General features: G+C 43.0%; 1 long non-coding RNA gene across 2 annotated transcripts in view; it reads left to right on the top strand.

Moving 5' to 3' along the window:
• Positions 1 to 10,857: 10,857 nt before the first annotated feature.
• The window catches only part of LOC129534967 (uncharacterized), a 29,640-nt gene continuing 16,492 nt past the window's right edge, over positions 10,858 to 24,005 (top strand). For both annotated transcript variants that reach the window (XR_008681522.2, XR_008681523.2), the window contains exon 1: positions 10,858 to 11,077. This is a non-coding gene — a long non-coding RNA (uncharacterized LOC129534967). The remainder of the gene's footprint in view (positions 11,078 to 24,005) is intronic.

Here is a 24,005-nt window from a genome sequence, read left to right as displayed (position 1 = left end):
CAGTGGTTGCAGCGAACCCGCATGCCCTGCACTGCAAGGTGAATTCTTAACCACAGGATGACCAGGGAAGACCCCTCAAGCCCATCTTAGTTAGTTATTGAATTTTGGGTTCAGAGGATCAGTTATCTTTCTCTATGACGTGTGTGTGTCCTGTGATGAAAATGTTGAGGGAAACTCCCAAGGAGTTTACATCAGTGCAAAGATGTAACAACTTTGATGCAGTCCTGAACATTGACACTATTTTTGATGTGGAGGAGGTTGTCATGAGAGTCTGGAGTCTGCACCAACCCCATCTTCTCTATTGTGTTCACACCAGAAGCAGATCAGCAGGGAACATTTACCATGGCCATGTGCTGCTCTTCCCTACCCTCACATGAGCTGGGTTCCCTTATGCACATTAACTGCCTGGCCCTGGGCCATGTAAGTTTGAGCACCCTGTTCCTGGACATCTTCCAGAGGCCCTCACATACAAATGCTCTGTGGTACAGGTATTGTTTTCATCATATGACCTTGATTTATATATTAATAGTTACTCAAATATTATCTGAGTACAGGGCTGGTGAAAGATTCCATTAGTATGTCAGTACATGGACTACACAGGTCATATCACTCCGCGTTCTCTGCTTCCAGGGCCTACAACTGGGATTAGTTATCGGAGCCTCCTTGTTCCATTCAAACACGTTTCTCTGTATTTAAACCACACACACACACACGGCTTCCCTGGTAGCTCAGCTGGTAAAGAATCTGCCTGCAATGTAGAAGACCCCAGTTCGATTCTTGGATTGGGAAGAACCCGAAGAAGTGATAGGTTATCCACTTCGGTATTCTTGAGTTTCCCTGGTGGCTCAGATGGTAAAGAATTCACCTGCAATGCAGGAGACCTGAATTTGATCCCAGGGTTGGGAAGATCCCCTGGAGGAGGGCATGGCAACCCACCCCAGCATTCTTGCCTGAATAATCCCCATGGACAGAGGAGCCTGGAGAGTTACAGTCCATGGGGTCGCAAAATGTCAGACACTACTGAGTGACTAAGCACAGCACAGCACACACACAGACACACACACACACACAGAGCAGGTCCCACGATGAGCATCTCCCTATTGATTCTCCTCCCCACAACTATTAACAGCATATCCTGAAGCAGTTCCATCTGATCAGTACACACTGGTCCCCTCATTGTGTTCCATGGCCAATGTGTGCTGCATGCTATACCATGAACCCCTCACCATTCGTTTACCATCCAAAGATCATTGACAATTAATGGGCATAAAGAGGTTTTGCACAATTATTTGCTACCACCATCCTTCTGCTGCTGCTGCTAAGTCACTTCAGCCGTGTCCAACTCTGTGTGACCCCATAGACGGGATTCTCCAGGCAAGAACACTGGAGTGGGTTGCCATTTCCTTCTCCAATGTGTGAAAGTGAAAAGTGAAAGTGAAGTAGCTCAGTCGTGTCCGACCCTTAGCGACCCCACGGACTGCAGCCTACCAGGCTCCTCCATCCATGGGATTTTCTAGGCAAGAGTACTGGAGTGGCTTGCCATTGCCTTCTCCGACCATCCTTCTACACACAGGTATATGAATGTGGGTGTGTTGATTATACATTTTTAAAGTGGAGCTGCTGAATCAAGACTCAGTCAGTCACCAATCACCCAATGAGCACCTACTCTGTGCCGGGCACTGGGGTGACTGCCAAAACTAGACAAAAAATGTCCTTCCCTCAGGGACAGGACAAGGATTTTGTCGGAGTTTTCACTTTGATACATGCTGGACAATGCTGTCCATCTGTGGTGCAAGAGAAGTCAAGCTTGCTTACTACCTCCTCACATCATTCTTGGGGCAGACAGAGGGGAATCCCCTCTCTCAGATGTCCAGGAGGCCGCTCCAGTCCCATTGTGCCCACACTCATCCCCTTCAGATTTGAATACACAGGCAGCAGTGATAGTTGTGGCGCTTGGGAGGCAAGGAATCCTAGACCACTCTGGGCAGCCCACGTGGAAAATGCAGGTTCAGACTCTCGCGGGTAAAAGAGACAGGGACCCCAGATCAGAGCAAGGCTCACACATTCAGGCACTGAGGCTGATGAGCAAGAGCTTGCAGTGGGGGACTGAGCACTGAAGGACCAGTGGAACCCAGTCTCCAGGAGTGTTTGCTGACCAGTCAACAGGCTGGAGACCCTTCCCCAGTCAGTGGCTGCTTTAGTGAGGTCACTCTAGGAGTCAGCTGGCATCTGTGGGCAGGGATCTCAGTTTCAGGTAATCATCCTTAGGCATTGCAGTGTCCTAACTGGTAGGCTGCAGTCCATGGGGTCACTAAGAGTCAGACACGACTGAGCGACTTCACTTTCACTTTTCTCTTTCATGCATTGGAGAAGGAAATGGCAACCCACTCCAGTGTTCTTGCCTGGAGAATCCCAGGGACGGGGGAGCCTGGTGGGCTGCCGTCTATGGGGTCGCACAGAGTCGGACACGACTGAAGCGAATTAGCAGCAGCAGCAAGCACTTCTAAGGCGCCATCTCCATTCTTCTTCACTGGGCCCCTTGAAGAAAACCCTGTCACATCTGTGGGACCTTGAGTCTAGCTCTTTCTCTCAGAGAACCTCTCCCTTTCCCACCAGCCCTGAGGGAAGTGCCCTGGACTCCTGGTCTGGGTCTGGATTTTCTCTGGATCCTGGAGATTTTCAGTTCCTCCCTCACCAGGACTTTATGACAGACACCTGTGTGTGGGCAGAAGAGAGGTGTCCTGAAGAATGCAGGGAGTAAATAGGGTCCTCAGGGGATCCTCTGAGGCAGTGGGGGTGGTGGGTGAGAGGGCACAATTGGAGTGAGGGTGTAAATGAGGCCCTGGGAGTTGGGCTGGGGGAGGGGTAAAGAAGTCCCTGAGGTGGGAGGGGAGGCCTCATGGGAGGGGAGGGGTGGGAATTTGGGGAGAGAGAGGAGTTGTGGCAGCTGTCACCAGGAGAGGGACTCTGGAAAATGACAGATGATTAGAGGGATGTAAGGGAGTGGTCATAGACATAGTGAGGGGAAAACCTCTCCTATCTCCAGAATTCAGTAGCCCAGAATGGATGCTGACATAGGGACGACCAGGTTCCCAGGGCTTCTTCTGTGGATCTGGGATTCACTCTGAAACTCCCGTGGGGCAGGATACAAAGTTACCATGACCAGAGGTGACCGGGGATGGGGGGAGGGTTAGGGCCTAAGTCAAGACCCAGACATGGGAAATCAGTTTCAGAACCCCTCAGCTTAAGGAACACCACATCCCTGGAATGAACCTGCCTTCCTCAGAATGACATGCTGGTGAATGCAGACTGCAGGGATTGCAAGACTGGCGGCCTCTCTCCCTTGGGGTTGACTTAACAGAGCCTCACAGTCTCTGCCCACACAGAAGCCCAGAGGGAAAGATTTGGGTCTCTGTGTCCCAGGGTGCAGCCTGTAGGCCCTGTGGGGAGGGTCATGAGGCCTCCGAGCTAAAGGGGAGCTGTTAACTTGAGTCAGTCAGTCAGTCAGTCGGTTCAGTTGCTCAGTCATGTCCAATTTTTTGTGACCCCATGAATTGCAGCACGCCAGGCCTCCCTGTCCATCACCAACTCCCAGAGTTCACTCAACCTCATGTCCATCAAGTCAGTGATGCCATCCAGCCATCTCATCCTCTGTCGTCCCCTTCAACTCCTGCCCCCAATCCAACCACCATCAGAGTCTTTTCAGGTGAGTCAACTCGTCTCATGAGGTGGCCAAAGTATTGGAGTTTCAGCTTCAGCATCAGTCCTTCCAATGAACACCCAGGACTGATCGCCTTTAGAATGGACTGGTTGGATCTCCTTGCAGTCCAAGGGACTCTCAAGAGTCTTCTCCAGCACCACAGTTCAAAAGCATCAATTCTTCGGCGATCAGCTTTCTTCATAGTCCAACTCTCACATCCATACACGACCACTGAAAAAACCATAGCCTTGACTAGATGGACCTTTGTCTCTGCTTTTAAATATGCTGTCTAGGTTGGTCATAACTTTCCTTCCAAGGAGTCAGCATCTTTTAATTTCATGGCTGCAATCACTCTCTGTAGTGATTTTGGAGCCCCACCCCCCAAAAAAGTCTGACACTGTTGCCACTGTTTCCCCATCTATTTTTGCCCTGCTTCATTCCGTGCTCCAAGACCAAATTTGCCTGTTTTTCCAGGTGTTTCTTGACTTCCTACTTTTGCATCCCAGTTCCCTATAATGAAAAGGACATCTTTTTTGGGTGTTAGTTCTAAAAGGTCTTGTAGGTCTTCATAGAGCTGTTCCAATTCTGCTTCTTCAGCGTTACTGGTTGGGGCATAGGCTTAGATTACTCTGATATTGAATGGTTTGCCTTGGAAACGAAGAGAAATCATTCTGTCATTTTAAAGATTGCATCCAAGTACTGCATTTTGGACTCTTTTGTTGACCATGATGACTACTCCATTTCTTCTAAGGGATTCCTGCCCACAGTAGTAGATATAATGGTCATCTGAGTTAAATTCACCCATTCCAGTCCATCTTAATTCACTGATTCCTAGAATGCCGATGTTCACTCATCATCTCCTGTTCGACCACTTCCAAGGATTGATGCTAAAGCTGAAACTGCAATACTTTGGCCACCTCATGCGACGAGTTGACTCACTGGAAAAGACTCTGATGCTGGGAAAGGTTGGGGGCAGGAGGAGAAGGGGACAACAGAGAATGAGATGACTGGATGGCATCACCGACTCTGTGGACATGAGTTTGAGTGAACTCTGGGAGTTGGTGATGGACAGGGAGGCCTGGCATGCTGTGATTCATGGGGTCGCAGAGAGTCGGACATAACTGAACGACTGCAATAAACTGAACTGAACTGAATTTGCCTTGATTCATGGACCTAACATTCCAGGTTCCTATGCAATATTGCCCTTTACAGCTTTGGACCTTGCTTCTATCCGCAGTCACATCCACAACTGGTTGTTGTTTTTGCTTTGGCTCTATCCCTTCATTCTTTCTGGAGTTATTTCTCCACTGATCTCCTGTAGCATATTGGGCACCTACCGACCTGGGGAGTTCCTCTTTCAGTATCCTATCATTTTGCTTTTTCATACTGTTCATGAGGTTCTCAAGGAAAGAATATTGAAGTGGTTTGCCATTACCTTCTCCAGTGGACCACATTCTGTCAGACCTCTCCACCATGACCCGCTCGTCTTGGGTGGCCCCACACGGCATGGCTTAGTTTCACTGAGTTAGACAAGGCTGTGGTCCGTGTGATCAGATCGACTAGTTTTCTGTGATTATAATTTCAGTGTGTCTGCCCTCTGATGTCCTCTCGCATCAGCTACTGTCTTACTTGGGTTTCTCTTACCTTGAACGTGGGGTATCTCTTCATGGCTGTTCCAGCAAAGCGCAGCCACTGCTCCTTACCTTGGACGAGGGGTATCTCTTCATGGCCACCCCTCCTGACCTTGAATGTGGAGTAGCTCCTGGTGGCCCTCCGTTACCTTGAGTAGTGTCTATTTAAAGAAAAATATACAGTGGAAGTGTTGTGAGTTTAAGTTGGATTCAGGGTCTTCTGGGGACTAAAGCCCAGGACACAGCTACTCTCTTAGCTCTTAGGAAACTGCTCTGAGGAGGTAGCAGAGAAGTCAATATGAGTTTGGCTAGGAAATATATGCAGTCAAGCTTGCATATTGGTAAAAATTACTGTGAAACACAGAGATCAGATACCACAAGTTAATGCTTTTCATGCTTTTCTGTGTTTTGGAAGATGAAAGAATCTGGGGTCACTGAACCTTTTCCTGAGGTATCCGTGTAACTAAATAAAGGCCAGCTTGTCCAAAGCATAGTGTGCCTCATCCTGTTTTTCACCCTGAATTCCTTCAGAATGCAGTGTCATTCAGCAACCAGAGGGTACACTGAACCCCATAGAAATGGCTATGAGCAATGCTGTTTGTCTTAGGGATCCTAATCCATCTGAGGCCACAGTGGGAATTTCTGAACTGGTTTGGGTCTGTGTCCTCAGGTGTGACGTATTTGAGCTGTTTGGGGTTGGAGTCCAGGATAAGCAGGTTCTTAACTCTTTGTGGATCTCTGTCCCAGGCATGGAGTCTATGAACTATCTGGGATTGGGGGCTCCTTGTCTAGTGGATTGGGCCTCTGAGCTGTTCATGTATCTACAAATGACTGTGTTCTTGAGAGGAAGGCTGGATGGACCCCACTTTCATGGGTCATAGAAGTAGACCTGTGATTTCACATTTGCTATGATTTCTACCATGCCTCCCTACAGAGATAAAAGCCTGGGGCCCAATCCTCAGGAAAAGTAAGTGATGTGCGGTTCCCAGGAGCTCATGGAATTAATCCTGATGAAAACAAAATTTGCTGATATGATTACCACCCTTGATAGGGGCCCTGTGGCCAAAACTGTGTTCACACACTCACTCACTTAATTTGCCCAACCTACAACAAGGAGGTTACCATTTACAGATGGGAGCCCAACCCAGAGCCCAATGCAGATGGAATGTCTCAGCACACCAGGAGGGGAGAAACTGGATGTAAGCTTGGGTTCATTGGAGGAGGCAGGGAAGACTCAGCAAAACCTGGCCAGGTAGTGGGGGAGGGGTGCGTTTGCACAGGGACACAAGGACCCTGTGACTGATGCACTGTCAGGATATGTCTCTGTGTCTCTCCATCACACACCCAGCTCATTACTGGATATATGGAATGTAACCTTCTCATTCCCTGGGAGGTTGTGCTGAAAGTCACAGAGGTGAGCCTCCAAGCAGGTGGGGAGAAACCTCACATTCACCAATTTGCATGAGGCTCCACCACAAATGCAGAAATCCCTGCCTGTCTTTCCCCCATTAAAGCAGTCATTGGCGTTGAGGTCAGCAGGAGGGCAGTCTGGACAGGACAGGTTGTGAGGGACCCTGTGTATAGCATGAGCCTCCCCATGAGTGGAACATGTCCTTGTCTTGATGGGCAGAGGCCCTTGATGTGTGTCAAAGGAGCATGACTCAGGCCACAGGCAACTGAGTCATTCCCTAGAGGCAGTCCCTGGGGAGGGGCCTCTTTTCTCCTGTAGAGACAGGTACGTCATCCAGTAGCAGGGCTGGGGGCCCATAGGTGGGTGCATAACTAAATGGGGACACTTTGCTTCCCAAAATAGTCTCTCTGCTCCTGTCTAATTCTCTAGCTTTGTCTTTCTCCCTGACAGCTCCGTGCCTGTTACATTGTTCCTCTTTGCCTTTGCAAGACTGAATGTGACCTCACTCACACCTTGAGGGTCTTTGTTCTGTCTCTTCTGAGGGTATCATCAATTGACTTGGATGTTCACTGGGAGCAGTAGACGGGATTCCCCTTGAGAGTGGGGAATTCGAGGAAAGGCACGTTCAGCTTCAGAGGGCCTGTGGTTTTCTTGGGGTAAACCAGGAGTTCCTCAACAATCATTGTGTGATCTGGGCCTCTGAAGGAAGCATGGGGGCTTCTCTTGTAAGAACCCTCCTGGGGCTCAAGTCAAAGTCCTCCTCATGGCCAGTAGGCCCTATGGGAACTGCCCCTCATTACCTCTCTCATCGGATCTCCTGGATCTCCCTCCATCATGCTGTGACAGTCACATTGGTCTCCTTATTGTTTTCACACACACAACGGTTTCCACTCCCCAGTTTTTCCACTGGCCATTATCTCTGTCTAGGGTACTTTTCTCCCAGATAGGCATGTCCTCTAGGCTTTTGCTCAAACGTCACAATCTTAGAAAGAATTTCCCTGACCACTCTTTCTCTATTTCTCTATGATCCCCTTTCTCTATTTCACTATCCTGATTTAATTTTAATCACGGCAGTTACAAACACCTGAAAAATTACGTAGAGTTTGGGGCTGTATGATCCCAACAGAATGTAAGTTCCATGAAGGCAAGGTTGATTTTCTCATTCCTAAGACTCATAGTTGTGCTTGACACATACTGTGGAGAGAATGAATGAATGACAGAACGAATAAATTTAAACTTGTTGAGAGAGGCACAGCTAGACAGGCTGAGGATTCTGCTAGGGAACATATTCAGGGATGACAAGACGCTGACAAAGCTGTGGTCTTTAGCTCACCTACATTGTATCCTTGGGTCCCCTTGGAGATGACCCCTTTCCTAACAGAATGGAAAGTCCTGTAGTCCTTTCACATATCACTTGCAATCAGTGACAGAGGTTATCCCCATACCAGGCCTTCAGATCCCATTCTCCAAAGCTTTATCTCTCCTGCTGAAGGAGGAAACAGACAGAACAGGCTCCATCTTGAAAGCAGGACTCCATCTTGGGCCAGACTGTGAACTTTGAGCTATATGTCCAGTACCTATGGAAACGACATATCATCTGGAAAACTAAACCCAGCCCCCCACCATGGAAGAGCTCCAGGGCTCGTACCGAGACTATCTGTCCCCTAAAAGAACACCCTAATTATCTGTGTAACCAAATAGAATCATAAATTCTATCATGCTTATTGGGGTATGACCACAGGCCTATTGATAATTGTTCAATGAACTACCTAGGCTTAAGGCATACAAATCACAGGTTTAAGGCATATGAATCAAGGGTTAACTTTGATTGTATCTTTCTTTTCCTTTGTTCAGACTAGTTTCAGAGAACTTGGGGAGGTGGGTTTGGGCACGTATACTTAGGGTATATAAGTTCAGTTCAGTTCACTTCAGTCACTCAGTCCTGTCCGACTCTCCGCGACCCCATGAATCACAGCACCCCAGGCCTCCCTGTCCATCACCAACTCCAGGAGTACACTCAAACTCATGTCCACAGAGTCGGTGATGCCGTCCAGCCATCTCATTCTCTGTCGTCCCCTTCTCCTCCAGCCCTCAACTTTTCCCAGCATCAGAGTCTTTTCCAGTGAGTCAACCTGTCGCATGAGGTGGCCAAAGTATTGCAGTTTCAGCTTTAGCATCAGTCTTTCCAATGAACACCCAGGATTGATCTCCTTTAGAATGGACTGGTTGGATCTCCTTGCAGTATAAGGGACTCTCAAGAGTCTTCTCCAACACCACAGTTCAAAAGCATCAATTCTTTGGCGATCAGCTTTCTTCACAGTCCAACTCTCACATCCATACATGACCACGGGAAAAACCATAGCCTTGACTAGACGGACCTTGGTTGGCAAAGTAATGTCTCTGCTTTTTAATATACTATCAAGGTTGGTCATAACTTTCCTCCCAAGGAGTAAGCGTCTTTTAATTTCATGGCTGCAATCAGCATCTGCAGTGATTTTGGAGCCCCCCCCAAAAATAAAGTCTGACACTGTTTCCACTGTTTTTCCATCTATTTCCCATGAAGTGATGGGACCAGATGCCATGATCTTCGTTTTCTGAATGTTGAGCTTCAAGCCAACCTTTTCACTCTCCTCTTTCACTTTCATCAAGAGGCTTTTGAGTTCCTCTTCACTTTCTGCCATAAGGGTGGTGTCATCTGCATATCTGAGGTTATTGATATTTCTCCCAGCAATCTTGATTCCAGCTTGTGCTTCTTCCAGGACAGTGTTCCTCATGATGTACTCTGCATATAAGTTAAATAAGCAAGGTGACAATATACAGCCTTGACATACTCCTTTTCCTATTTGCAACCAGTCTGTTGTTCCATGTACAGTTCTGACTGTTGCTTCCTGACCTGCATACAGGTTTCTCAAGAGGCAGGTCAGGTGGTCTGGGATTCCCATCTCTTTCAGCATTTTCCACAGTTTCTTGTGATCCACACAGTCAAAGGCTTTGGCATAGTCAATGAAGCAGAAATAGATATTTTTCTGGAACTCTCTTGCTTTCTCCATGATCCAGCGGATGTTGGCAATTTGATCTCTGGTGCCTCTGCCTTTTCTAAAACCTGCTTGAACATCTGGGAGTTCATGGTTCACATATTGCTGAAGCCTGGCTTGGAGAATTTTGAGCATGACTTTACTAGTGTGTGAGATGGGTGCAATTGTGCGGTAGTTTGAGCATTCTTAGGGTATATAAGATTTTCACAAAAACAGGTAGGGTCCTTGGCTAAGAGGAGACTCTGCCTTGGGCCCACTGGTGTAATAAACTGTACACCACTATCTGCATTGTACTTCTGAGTGAGTTTGTTTCCCAAAACACGTGGCTACAACACTGCCATTTGGGGGACTGTGGCTGGCTTTCCCGATGAAACCTGTTCTGTATTAAACAGCAAAGCACAAACAAGTAACAATGCTAATGCCCAGCACAGAGAAAATTCTTTGAATGCTTCCTGTTACAATAGTGGCCACCACAGAGGAGTAATCTTTAGTTTAGGAAGACTTTTTTCTGAGTCCAAGAGTGTGCCAGTCTGTGGGGTTTTCATCCTGACTTTGTCTTTCCACCCTTTGCATATCATCCTGGAATGGTAGGGGCATCTACGTGTGTTGTTCCCCAATCTCACCACCAAGGGGCGCTCAGATGAAACAGTTCTGTCCTGGGATGTACCACTGAAGTGTAGCGGTGGGCCCACCCACTCTGGAAGGTACCATTGGCAGAGTGTGTGTGACAACACAGGGGGTTTCCTGACGCGGCGTCAGGCATCTACCACAGTTCCCAGCGGAGGCACTCATGGCGCCACTGGGTCCAACCGCATTCGCTCCACTCCGTCTTCCAGCCACATTTGAATTCGAGTGGACACCGATATTAAGCTGCAACTTTCTTTGTCTCTTTTCCAATTCCACCCCTTCGTTTCTACATGGTCACATCCAAGGTGGGGATGGCTACAGAGCGAGAGATGGCCGGAATTAGCTCTTCCGGGGCGCGAGTACACGCGGAAGTCCAGCTACTCCCGCCCTCCTTCTTCTCTTGCTCAGGTCCCATTGGCTGCCTGTCTTAGACAGGCACTGAGGTCGCGGAGCTGGAACTCTGGGCGAGAGGCGTGTATATACCAGTGCGGCTGCGTTTGCTTGCATGGCTTTTCAAAGTGTGCAATTTTTCTCCGAGTTCTACTGCTTTTCCCTAAGGGGTTAAATAGCTGCCTTGGTTATTGGCGAGGTTCGGCAGTCAGTGGCTGTGCAGGGTGACGCTGTTTCAGTCTTACTTAGCTCTCACTGAGTCTGGATCATATGGCAACGTGCGGTAAGTCGCACAGATGCATGCAATTCATGACCAGGGAGAGGTCTCTAGGCTTGTTTCGTGTCTCTCCCTGGAGCGTACCTGTGTCAGGGAGCTTGGGGTTGTGTATGGCTACGTATGACATCACAGATACTGTTTTGGGTACGTTTGATCTCTCTGAGCCATTGGCCAGGATCGTGGGTGATGGGGTATTTGATCTGAATGGATTTTGTGAGCCACAGTCCAGAGCCTCTAGGATGTTTGTGCCTGTATGCCGGGGTGTGCATTTTTGGAGCTTTTGGGCATTTGAGTCCCTGGGTGTGAGATCTCTGTGTAGGCGTCTGTGCCCCAGAATGTGAGATCTCTGAGCTTTTGATTCTGGGTCCCAAGTTGGGATGTCTGAGCTGCTTTGAGGAGGGGTTTGTCTTAAGGTGTAAACTATCAGCTGCATGGGGTCTGTGCACAGGGTGCAAGTTTTCCATTTGTCTGGGGACTTTATCTTCAGGTTGTATGATGTTCTTGAGTTACTCAAAGTTCTGTCTTTCTGTTTAGGGGTTTCTGTATTAGGTTAGTAAGTGTCCGGAGTGGTTCTGAAGTCAGATTCCGTGATGTGAAGTATCTGTGCAATTCTCATTTGTTTCTGTCTTGAAGATCTTGGTCTGTTTGGAGGCTCTTTGTCGCAGTGTGTTTGGCCTCTGTCGTGTTTGTAGGTCTGAGACTCGAGTTGTGAGCTCTCTGTGCAGATACTCAGTGACCTGTTTTTGGTGTCTCTGGGTATGTAGAGCTTTTTGGAGTCGATGTGTTAGAAATAAAGCCTCTTGCGTTCTTGGCTGTGAGGGCTCTGTCCAAGAACTGAGGATTTGGAAACTGACAGATATGATTCCTAATACTGCAAGCTGACATGCTGTGTATTGTTGAGCGTGTCACTCGTCTCCTGGAATCTCAGTATGTATGATAATTAATACAGTGGAGCCAGTGTCCGTCTTGGAGGGTACCTGTGCATGTTAGCAATGTGTGTAAAGGGCCTGGCTCCCGACTGTCCGTCAGCAAATGTTTTCTGAGCACCTGCCATATACCAGAGCCCTAATTCGAGGAGTTTGTGACAGGACAAAATGAACTAAGTCTCTCATTTTATAGACCTGGTAGTCAATAAGTAAATCAAGGGTGGCACGCACTATGAAGAAAGATAATGCTAGATCAGGGGAAAGGGTGTGTGGAGGTATGATGTTATTATTTTATTCAAGATAATGAGGGAAAGTCTGAAAGATGGCAGTTAAGCAGAGATGTGGAGGAAGTGAGAGAGCAGGCCATGGGCTTACTTAAGGGAAGAGCATTCCAGGCAGAAGGAACAATAAATGCAACAGTCCTGGCAGGGAAATCTACTTGACGTACTTCTGAATGTCAAGGAGTCCTGTGATCCTCTGGGTTTGGCATGTTTCAATGGGTTTAGCACTCATTGAAAAGGGCCTGGTGCTGCTGTGTCTGTTTCTCCCACAATTTGTGGTCATCCGCATTTCACAGGGAGAAGGCAATGGCACCCCACTCCAGTACTCTTGCCTGGAAAATCCCATGGATGGAGGAGCCTGGTAGGCTGCAGTCCATGGGGTTGCTAAGAGTCGGACACGACTGAGCGACTTCACTTTCACGTCTCACTTTCATGCATTGGAGAAGGAAATGGCAACCCACTCCAGTACTCTTGCCTGGAGAATCCCAGGTATGGGGGAACCTAGTGGGCTGCCGTCTATGGGTTCGCACAGAGTAGGACACGACTGACGCGACTTTGCAGCAGCAGCAGCAGCATTTCACAGATGAAGTACTCAAGGCTCCAACGTGTGCCCTGCACCTTCTCTCCTAGCTATACCTGAAATTAGGAGTGAAACCTTCTGGTCCATGATGAGAGACAGAGAGCTTGCGTATACCAGCTGCAGGGATGCTAGCATCCATGCTGAATGTCAGTCAACCAGGGGATATCAGTAATAATGTGGGAATCGTGCCTCATAATATTGCTACTCTTGATGGACTTAAGAAGGCGAAAGCAACTGGGGCAAAGGAGGGAGGCAGGAATGGGAAGCTGGAGGACAATGAGAAAATAAAAACCAATGCCTTCATCACGTTCCTTGGATTTGGCCCATTTTACCTTGAGTAACTGATTGTATTAGAATATAGTCACCTTTTCTCTGTACCTACCCATTTTTCCCCTCCCTTTCTCTTTTCTGCCAGTGATACCACCTGGGCCTGGAGATTTCTGGAAATTTTTCAACTACAAGCTCGGTCTTTAAATAGATTATCTATTTCTTTTTGGCTGAACTTACTTAGTTGGTTCCTTTCACCAAAATTGCCAGGTGTAGTTATGTAGACTCATTCACAAAATCCTTTTAATTTCTGTGGGATCTGAATTCTATTTTACTCCCGATATTGGTAAGTGTTGTCTTTAGTTATCTTGCTTTTCTTGGTCTATAAGAGTAGAAGTTTATGAATTTGTATTGATCTTTTGAAAGAACCAGCTTTGGGTTTTGTTGATCATTTCTATTTTTTTCCCTCATATCTGTTCTGATCGCTATTTCCCTTGTTTTGTTGACAGTCTCACTACTAAAGGAGTTTAATAAAGTCCCTGAGAGTTTCCCAAGCATAGTGAAAACTGACAGATTCTAGGGCACTATTGTAGCTGCAGTAAGTGAGATTCACTGAGGATCGTGAAATCCTTATTTATTTATTTATTTTAGAATTTCTCAGTTCTGATTGACATGGACAACTTGTCTAGGCACTACCAGAGCAGAGGAATGGTCTTATTTTGCCTCCTGCCAGGTTCTGTCTCCACTGGAGGCATGTGTAGGTGACAGGGATTTGCTGCCTTCTCTGATGCACAAACCCGAGACCTCCAGTCTAGGAGACTCACTGACATGCTGTCTGCTGTACTGAGGAGGCTCTGAGACCATCGTTTCTACGAAACATCCTGATTCCAGTCTTGCCAAGCCTCTATCTGAAAGATTTCTGAAGAAATCAGATTTCGATTTAGTGTGCATTTCCATGATGCAAGATCAATTTGTGTTATGTGGTAGCTGTTATTCTACATATTTTGCCATAGCCGTTGGATCTTACCCTTGACTGAATAAATACAGAACACGCTGAGTTTTCCACAATGCCTCCAGACCGGTGGCTCCCTGACTGCTGGGCGACACTGAGCAAGTTACGCAGTCTCTGTGCCTCATTCCTCCATTAGCTACATAGAAGCACTACCTTGGAGGGAGTAAATTTAAGTACTTCATGGGGCACTGTAGACCACTGACCGTGTGAAATTGTCAGAATAGTATGTGCCATATGGTATGTTCCCAGTCAATTCTAGCTGTTGTCTTTACTGTAGTTAATATTATCGCTGTTCCATATTCCCCTAGATAGTGTTCCAGGGACACAGTGTCAAGACCACCTTTGACTCACTGCATGGACCTTGCAGTATCACTTCAGCCCTTCAGGGCCTCAAGAACAGAGTGTAGAGGCGGGGGGAAGGATTTTTTTTTTTAGTATAATGAGTATTCGCCTTTTCTTCTGACTATATTGTGAAGCCTAAATGCAACACTGAGGTTTCATCATGTGCTCATATGGAAAAGTTTAGTGCATACTCTTTATGAAATTACAAGTCCAATAACCCCTTCATATGATCTGCATAATGACAGGAAATAAGTGGTCACTGGACCGTTATAGAACATGAATATATAAAGTTTTAAAAACCTTAAAGAGGGAAATTTAAAGGCTGAGAACCCTCATCACATAGCTTTTTTTGGCATTCTTTTTATCAAGTGTAATTCTCCTGTATCAAATTCTGAAAATCTGAATTTGGTGAAGATATGAAAATGTTAATAGTCAGACTTTCATCAGTAATGCTTTATTTCTTGTGTAGTTTTCACATTGCCAGTTTTAGTGTGTTTTTTATTTCTTCCACTAATATTCATGATTTTTAATCCAAGGGTAATTGTATGGATATTTTCTGAGGTAAATAATGAGGAGATTGTCAGCCATGTTTTTGGATGGAGAGTCTGAGGATGGGGCATAGGTGAGAGAGAGCCGAGTTGGGCTGGGAGGGGAAAAGAGTGGGGGCAGGGACGGGGAGTGTGAATGCAAACAGAAACGGAAGTGAAGAGAGGCAGGAAGGTAAGGTCACCCTTCTGAACCATGTTAACTCTCCATATGTACATGTATAATAAAGTCTTTGAGTACTCATCACAACACTGTGAGGTAAGCATTTTTAATACTATCATCCCTTTTGGCATCTGAGGAAGCAGAAACATGTAGCGGTTAACAGGTGAATGAATTTGCCCAAAGTCACCTCCCTGGCAAGAGTTGAGTCAGATTGGTGCCCAGGCCAGAGAGGAACAGAGATGTGTTGTATCTGACTCCCAGTCTGGAGTACATTGCAGTGTCTACTCTGGATCAAAAGGCAGATCAACATGTCCATCCGCAGGAAACTTTACTGTGTATGGATTTGTGTATGGATTGAACACAGTGTCTCCTAAGTGCATGAAAGGCCAAGGGGTGTCATGTCAGCATGCACACATCACAGAGAACAGTTCCTGGTTCAAATAACAGATACTGTATCATGAAGACATTAACTCCCCTATCTCATACTTTTTAAAAATGAAGAGAACAGAACCTGGAAGGCAATAGACCGCATATTAAGTTTTTTTTTTTTTTTTCTCTCTCAAGTGTGACATTCTAGATAATTTGCAAATAACCTTTTTTTAGATTTGAAAAAAAATATTTTTCATTGATTATTATTTAAATATTGGTTTGATTTCTGTCACACATCAATCTGAATTAACTGTAGGTGTAAGTGTACATATGTCCCCTCCCTCTTGAATCCCTCCCACTTCCTGCTTATTCCCATCTCTCTAGATTATTATAGAGCCCCCATTTGAGTTCCCTGAGTCATACAGCAAATTCCCATTGGCTGTCTCTTTACATATGCTAATGTATATGTATCCATGCTACTCTCTCCATTTATCTCACCCACTCTTCTCCCCTACCCTTGTGCATAAGTCTGTTCTCTATGTCTGTGTCTCCATTGCTGCTCTGCGAACAGGTTTATCAGTACCATCCTTCTAGATTCCATATATATGCATAATACACAGTATTTGTTTTTCTCATTCTAACTTCACTCTGTATAATAGGCTCTGGGTTCATCCACCTCCTTAGAACTGACTCAGATGCATTCCTTTTTTTCTATGGCTGAATAGCATTCCATTGTATGTACGCACCACAGCTTCTTTATCCAATCCCCTGTTGATGGACATCTAGCTTGCTTCCATGTCTTGGCTACTGTAAATACTGCTGCAATAAACACGGGTACATGTTTCTTTCTCGGCTTTGGTTTTTGAAGAGTATATGCCTAATACTGGGATTGCTGTGTCATTTGGTGGTTTTATTCCTAGTTTTTTTTTTTTTTTTTTAAGGAATCACCATATTGTCTTTCACAGTGGCTGTATCAATTTACATTCCCACCAGTGGTATAGGAGGGTTCCTTTTTCTCCACACCCTCTCCACCACTTGTTGCTTATGGATTGTTTGATGATGCCCATTCTGTCTGGTGTGAGGTGATATCACATTGTAGTTTCGATTTGCATTTCTCTAATAATGAGCTTCTCTGATGCCTCAGAGAGTCTTCCTGCAGTGCGGGAGACCCAGGTTCAATCCCTGGGTCAGGAAGATCGCCTGGAGAAGGAAATGGCAACCCACTCCAGTATTCTTGCCTGGAAAATTCCATGTACAGAGGAACCTGACAGGCTATGGTTCACAAGGTTGCAAAGAGTTGGACACGACTGAGCGACGGACACTCTAATAATGAGTGATGGCGAGCATCTCTTCATGTGTTTATTAGCCATCTTTATGTCTTCTTTGGAGAAATATCTATTTGGGACTTTTGCCAGCTTTTTGACTGGGTTATTTGTTTCTCTGGTATTGACTTGTATGAGCTGTTTGTATGTTTTCGAAATTAATACTTTGTCAGTTGTTTCAGTTGTTATTATTTTTTCCCATTCTGAGGGTGGTCTTTTCACTTTGTTTATAGTTTCATTTGCTATGTAAAAACTTTTAAATTTAATTAGCGCCCGCCGATTTATTTTTGTTTTTATTTCCTTTATTCTAGGAGGTTTGTCGTAGAGGATCTTACTATGATTTATGTCATACAGTGTTCTGCCTATGTTTTCTTCCAACAGTTTTATAGTTTCTGGTCTTACATTTTGATCTTTAGTCCATTTTGAGTTTATCTTTGTGTATGGTGTTAGGAAGTGTTCTAATTTCATTCTTTTGCACTTAGATGTGTGGTTCTTCCAGCACCACTTATTGAAAGTGCTGTCTTGTTCCCATTGTATTTTCTTGCCTCCTAAGTCAAAGATAAGGTGCCCACATGTGTGTGGTTTTTTCTCTGGGCTTTCTCTCTTGTTCCATTGGCCTATACTTCTGTTTTTGTGCCTGTAACGTGCTGTCTTGATGACTGTAACTTTGTAGTATAACCTGAAATCAGGTAAGTTGATTCCTCCAGCTCTAGTCTTCTTTCTCAAGATTACTTTGGCTATTCAGGGTCTTTTGTGTTTCCATATGAACTGTGACATTTTTTGTTCTAGTTCTGTGAAAAACACCATTAGTAATTTGATAGGGATCACATTGAATTTGTAGATTGCATTTGGTAGTATAGTCATTTTCACAATATTGATTCTTCCTACCCAGGAACCTGGAATATCTCTCCATCTGTTTATGTCATCTTTGATTTCTTTAATCAAATTATAATTTTCTGTACACAGTTCTTTTGTCTCCTTAGGTAAGTTTATTCCTAGATGTTTTATTCTTTTTGTTGCAGTGGTGAATGGAATTGATTTCTTAATTTCTCTTTCTGATTTTCCATTGCTAGTATATAGGAATGCAAATGATTTCTATGTACTGATTTTGTATCCTGCAACTTTGCTAAATTCACTGATTAGCTCTAGTAATTTTCTGATAGTACCGTGGTTTTCTATGTACGGCATCACATCATCTGCCAACAGTGAGTGCTGTACTTCTTTTCTGATCTGGATCCTTTATTTCTTTTTCTTTTCTTCACTTTATTTATTCATTTATTTTGGAGGCTAATTAGTTTACAATATTGTATTGGTTTTGCCATACATTGACATGAATCCACCATGGGTGTACATGTGTTCCCCATCCTGAACCCCCCTCGCACCTGCCTCCCCTTCCCATCCCTCTGGGTCATCCCAGTGCACCAACCCCGAGCACCCTGTATCATGCATCAAACCTGGACTGGTGATCCATTTCACATATAGTAATATACATGTTTCAATGCCATTCTCCCAAATCATCCCACCCTCACCCTCTCCCACAGAGTCCAAAAGACTGTTCTATACATCTGTGTCTATTTTGCTGTCTCTCATACAGGGTTATTGTTACCATCTTTCTAAATTCCATACATATGTGTTAGTATACTGTATTGGTATTTTCTTTCTGGCTTACTTCACTCTGTATAATAGGCTCCAGTTTCATGCACCTCATTAGAACTGATTCAAACATATTCTTTTTAATGGCTGAGTAATACTCCATTGTGTATATGTACCACAACTTTCTTGTCCATTCGTCTGCTGATGGACATCTAGGTTGTTTCCAAGTCCTGGCTTAAATTATAAACAGTGCTATGATGAACATTGGGGTACACGTGTCTCTTTCAATTCTGGTTTCCTCGGTGTGTATGTCCAGCAGTGGGATTGCTGGGTCATATGGCAGTTCTATTTCCAGTTTTTTAAGGAATCTCCACACTGTTCTCCATAGTGGCTGTACTAGCTTGCATTCCCACCAACAGTGTAAGAGGGTTCCCTTTTCTCCACACCCTCTCCAGCATTTATTGCTTGTAGACTTTTGGATAGCAGCCATTCTGACTGGCATGAAATGGTACCTCATTGTGGTTTTGATTTGCATTTCTCTGATTATGAGTGATGCTGAGCATCTTTTCATGTGTTTGTTAGCCATCTGTATGTCTTCTTGGAGAAATGTCTGTTTAGTTCTTTGGCCCATTTTTTGATTGGGTCATTTATTTTCCTGCAATTGAGCTGTAGGAGTTGCTTGTATATTTTTGAGATTAATTCTTTGTCAGTTGCTTCATTTGCTATTATTTTCTCCCATTCTGAAGGCTGTCTTTTCACCTTGCTTATAGTTTCTTTCGTTGTGCAGAAGCTTGTAAGTTTAATTAGGTCCCATTTGTTTATTTTTGCTTTTATTTGCAATATTCTGGGAGGTGGGTCATAGAGGATCCTGCTGTGATTTATGTCAGAGAGTGTTTTGCCTATGTTTTCCTCTAGGAGTTTTATAGTTTCTGGCCTTACGTTCAGATCTTTAATCCATTTTGAGTTTATTTTTGTGTATGGTGTTAGAAAGTGTTCTAGTTTCATTTTTTTACAAGTTGTTGACCAGTTTTCCTAGCACCACTTGTTAATGAGATTGTCTTTTCTCCATCGTAGATTCTTGCCTCCTTTGTCGAAGATAAGGTGTCCATAGGTGCATGGATTTATTTCTGGGCTTTCTATTTTGTTCCATTGATCTATATTTCTGTCTTTGTGTCAGTACCATACTGTCTTGATGACTGTGGCTTTGTAGTAGAGCCTGAAGTCAGGCAGGTTGATTCCTCCAGTTCCATTCTTCTTTCTCAAGATTGCTTTGGCTATTCAAGATCTTTGTATTTCCATACAAATTGTGAAATTATTTGTTCTAGTTTTGTGAAAAATACTGTTGATAGCTTGATAGGGATTGCATTGAATCTTCTCTGATTGTTGTAGCTAGGACTTCCAAAACGAGACTGAATAATAGTGGTGAAAGTGGACACCCTTGTCTTGTTCCTGATCTTAGGGGGCACGCTTTCAGTTTTTCACCATTGAAAATAATATGTGCTGTGGGCTTATCATATGTGGCCTTTACTATGTTGAGGTAGGTTCCTTCTATGCCCATTTCTTGAAGAGTTTTAATCAGGGCCAACGACCCCACAGACTGCGGGGTCTACAGTTAATGATCTTAGAGCCGCACACCACTTGATTTACGCTGGGTGACTCTGCAAAGCCTCCAACCCCTCTTACGGATACAAACACACACAACAGCACAGCAGAAATTGTGAGCTTATCTTTTTCTCCTGAGATAATTGCAGATTTGTGGACTCACTACCCAGAGTTGTCACTGGCCATCCTTTGCTCATTCTTGTCCTGGACAGGGGCATCACAGAGATGAGTGGACCAGTCTCCCCTAGTCTCTGGACATCTCCTGCCTCCTCTACTCATTGTTAGACATCTCATGCTCTTTCGCCTTCATCTCCCGTGTCAGCAGGGTCCTGGGCCCATGCACACACAGCAAACACAGGTGACACAAGCACACACCTTACACATACATGTGCAAGGCACAGGGACACAAACGGAACAAATGTGTCAGTACCTTTAGAACCAGTGGTTCATACGAAATACAGTGATTTCATATTTCTTATAGGAAAATCTCCATTCTGATCTTCAAATGTGAAATATACAAAATTCTAACTTCCATGAAAGAGTGTTAAAACCTAGATTTTTATGTAAGAAATAAAAAGAATTCCATATTTCATGAAAAAACAGTGGTGCACATATTTTCATTTGTGAAATAGAGATAATTCCAATACCATATTTGTTCTCCATATCTGAAGAAAACCAAAGCTATGCTTTTCGTCTGTGAAATATAGAGATTTCCATATTTGATGTAAGGAAGTCACCACCCAGATTTTCATATATGAAGTATAGAAAATACCATATTTCATGTAGGAAACTCAGCATACAGATTTTCATAAAGTGAAATACAAAAACTTCAATATTTCATGACGTAAATTCAGCACTGACATTTTCATGTGTAAAATATAGAGAATTCCATTTTAACTGAGTAAAATTTCACCCTGATTTTCACATGTGAAATATACAGAATTCCATATTTTTAGGTAGCAATATTGGTGCACAAATTTTGATATTGAAAATATACACAATTCCGGATTGCACGTGGGTAAATTAGCACCCAGTTTTTCATGTGAGACATACATAATGTTCAGTACTTCCTAGAGGAAAGTTTGAGCAGAGATTTTCATATATGATATATAGAAGGTTTCATATTTTGTGATAAATGGGTGGCCAGGTTTCAAATGCGATTTATAGAGAATTCCACATTTCAAGTGGGAAAATTGGCAACTCTATTTTCATATATGAACTACAGAGTTCAGTATTGTATGAATATCTGAGATGAGATTTCCTTATATGAAACATGAAAAATTTCTTATGTCATGTATGAAAATCTGTTCAATGATTAATATATGTCAAAAGTAGAGATTTTATATTTCATGTAGGTCAAGTTTTTCCCAGTTTTGTATAATATGAAATATAGAGTTACATATTTATGTAATAAAATCTTAATTAAATTTTTGTATATGAAAAATAACGAATCCCATGTATCAGTATAGCAGAAAAACCTTTCCTCCAATTATCATCTGTAAAATATACAGAAGTCCATATTTCATTTAGGAAAAGTTCTAATGTGATGTCCACATGCAAAACACAAAATTCCACATTCACATTTGAGAATCTATGTCTACAAAAAAGTTTAGGGCATTTATTATTTAGTGTAGGAAAATGAATGTCTATATTTTCAAATGCTAAACACAGAGAATTCCATATACCATGTAGGAAAATGTTCAACCAGTATTTATAAATGCAATAGGAAAAATTCAACATGTCATTTGTGAAATATAGAGAAATACATATATTGTAGAACACACAGTACCCATATTTTCGTATGTGAAATATAAATTAGTCTATATTTGAAACTGAAAGTGAAGTCGCTCAGTCGTGTCTGACTCTTTGCGACCCCATAGACTGTAGCCTACCAGGCTCCTCTGTCCATGGGGTTTTCCAGGCAATAGTACTGGAGTGGATTGCCGTTTCCTTCTCCAGGGGATCTTCCCAACCCAGGGCTCGAACCCGGGTCTTCCGCATTGTAGACAGACGCTTTATTTGAATCAAGGAAATCTGTGCTCACATCTTTTATATGAAATGTAAAGAGTACCATACATCATGTAAGACAACGTCTATCTAGATTTTCATTTGTGAAATGTACACATTTTGTATTTCTGGAATGAATATTTGCTTCTGGAATTTCATATTTGAACTGTAGAGAATTGCATATCTCTTGTGAGAAAATTTAACTGAGAAATTCATTTATGAAAGTAGAATTCCATAATTCAGCAGGAAAATGTATGCTCAAATTTTCCTATGTGAGTGATACAGGATTCTCTATTCATGCAGGAAAATATGTGCACATATATCCATATGTGAAACGTTCAGTATTTCATATATCATAACCAAACATATGCAGCTAGATTTTCAAACATGAAATACAGATTTCATACTTCATGTAGAAAAATCTGCACCCATATTTTCATGTGTGAAATATAGACAGTTACATATTAACTGTAGGAAAGTCATCATTCAGGCTTTCTTATATGAAATATAGAGAATTCCATATTTTAAGCAGGAAAATCTGCACTAATACTTTAATACAAGAAATGTACAGAGTTTCATATTTCATGTAAAAAATCTACACCTAGATTTTCAAATGTGAAATATAAAGAATTCCATCTTTCATAAAGTTAACCTGTCCTCATATTTTGATAAGGGAAATACAGAGAATTCCATATTTCATGTGGGAAAATCTAGACCAAGATATTCCTTTGTGACATGTAGCAAATTGCACATATTATGGAGCAAAATCAGGGTCCACATGCATATAGGAAATAAGGGGATTATGTATTTCATAGAAGCATATCTAAAGTAAGATTTCCATATTTGAAACATAGAAAATTCCGTATTTCATGTAAAAAAATCTGAACTCAAATCTTCATATCTAAAATCTACACTGTTCATATGTCATGTAAAAAAATCTGTACCCTGGTTTTCATATGAGAAATGAACAAAAATCCATATTTCATCTCAAAAATTCCTCATCTTGTTTTTGCCTGGGAAATATAGAGAGTTCCATATATTTTCTAAACTATCTTGTCTGAGATTTCCACATAGGAAATGTGAAAAATTTCATATGTGATATGTGAATATCTATACACAGATTTCAATATGGGACATATAGAGATTTCGTATTTCATGTAGGAAAATCTGTTCCCAGATATCTATATGTGAAATTATAATTACATATTCCATGTCTAAAAAATCATAATTAAGATTTTCGTATAGAAATATGCAGAATCCCATATAGCAATATAGCAGAAAATCTGCACTTATCATCTGTAAGATATACATGATTTAATACTTCAATTAGGAAAATCTGCACTGAGATTTCCACACGTGAATCATACAGAATTACATATGTTCACAGTTGAAAATCTAGGCCCACAAAACCCATGCTAATATCTTAATATGACTTCTATAGAGAGAATTTAATATTTACGGTAAGGGAAAGAATGTCTATATTTTCCAAAGGTAAGCACAGAGAATCCCATATATCATGTGCAGAATGTGCACATAGATTGTAATAAGTGTAAAATAAAACATTTAATATTTAAGCAGGAAAACCTTTTTCCAGATTTTCATATAGCATATTGCGTGTCTCATGCAGGAAAACCTGTGTCTAGATTTTCAAATGGGAAATATAGAGAGTTACATATTTAATGTAGAAACATCAGCACCCATATTTTCATATGTGAAATATAGAGTATCCCAAAACAAGGAAGTCCATGTCCATATTTCTTTATGTGAAATATAAAATATACCAAATTTCACGTAGGAAAATCTGTACCTAGATGATCATTTATGAAATGTGCAAATTTTCTACTTCAGTAATGAAAATTTGCCTCAGTATTTCATATTTAAACTATGGAGAATTATATACTTCATGTCCGAAAATCTTAACTGAG

Source organism: Moschus berezovskii, chromosome X (assembly GCF_049115385.1).
Source record: "Moschus berezovskii isolate FMDL1 chromosome X, NW_MosBer_1.0, whole genome shotgun sequence".
Classification (NCBI taxonomy): domain Eukaryota; kingdom Metazoa; phylum Chordata; class Mammalia; order Artiodactyla; family Moschidae; genus Moschus; species Moschus berezovskii.
Note: the sequence above shows the minus strand (reverse complement) of the source record. Positions and strands in the feature narration are given on the sequence as shown.